This window comes from Scyliorhinus torazame, chromosome 15, assembly GCF_047496885.1.
Source record: "Scyliorhinus torazame isolate Kashiwa2021f chromosome 15, sScyTor2.1, whole genome shotgun sequence".
Taxonomy (NCBI): Eukaryota; Metazoa; Chordata; class Chondrichthyes; order Carcharhiniformes; family Scyliorhinidae; genus Scyliorhinus; species Scyliorhinus torazame.
The window spans coordinates 171,207,327-171,208,327 of NC_092721.1; the positions used below are offsets into that span (position 1 = coordinate 171,207,327).

The following is a 1,001-nucleotide window of genomic DNA, read 5'->3' on the forward strand; positions in this document are numbered from 1 at the left end:
CCCTCAAAGACTTGACTGGATCAGAGGTGTTTACAATCCAGCAATGTTATGGTTCTGACCTGCAAATGGCCAGTTTGTTAAAATTGAGTTTGCTAACTCGTCATGTTGGGATTTGAACAGCCGAAATCTGAGCATCTCGCCACCTGGAGGTTCCCCTCTAAGTCACTTGGAACTATATCGCCATTCCTTCACTGTCACTGGATCAAAATCCAGGAACTCCCTCCCAAACTGCGCATTGGGGGGTACCACACCAGATGGACTGCAGCGGTTCAAGATGGCAGCTCAGCACCACCTTCTCAAGAGCAACTCGGGATGGGCAATAAATGCTGGCCTAACCAGCGACGACCACATCCTGAAAATGAATTTAAAAATGTATCCCCCAAAACTACTAAGATACACTTACACATTGCTTCTCGGTCTTTTGGCTCAGATCAAGTGTCGTATCTGCTGTGCCTTTTGGCTCAGATCTTTTTTAAAAAAAAATTTAGAGTACCCAATTAATTTTTTTTCCAATTAAGGGGCAATTTAGCGTGTTCAATCCACCTACCTTGCACATCTTTGTGTTGTGGGGGCGAAACCCACGCAAACACGGGGAGAATGTGCAAACTCCACACGGACAGTGACCCAGAGCCGGGATCGAACCGGGGACCTCGGCGCCATGAGGCAGCAGGGCTAACCCACTGCGCCACCGTGCTGCCCTTGGCTCAGATCTTGAGGTCTCTCTTGTGGGGACCATGAGTTTAATTCAATTTGAATTTGAATTGGTTTTTGGAGCAGGCAAGGAGCTGGATTAGGGATTCGTCCCTGTCCACACTCTGAACCCTGGCTTTGTAACTCAGATAAAGTAACAAAGAAATAAAAAGATACACTTACACAATCCATGCTTGCATTCACCACATTTCACATGGACTTACAACATACCAAATCTTTCAAACAAGAGACAGTTGATGAGATATTCTAAATTTTCCATCCAAGGACAAAGAATGATAATGCAGGTGACG

The 1,001-nt window shown here is 45.7% G+C and overlaps 1 pseudogene; it reads left to right on the top strand.

The window, feature by feature from the left end:
• The first annotated feature begins 405 nt into the window (after positions 1 to 405).
• Positions 406 to 582, top strand: LOC140392198 (U2 spliceosomal RNA; annotated as a pseudogene).
• Positions 583 to 1,001: the final 419 nt, after the last annotated feature.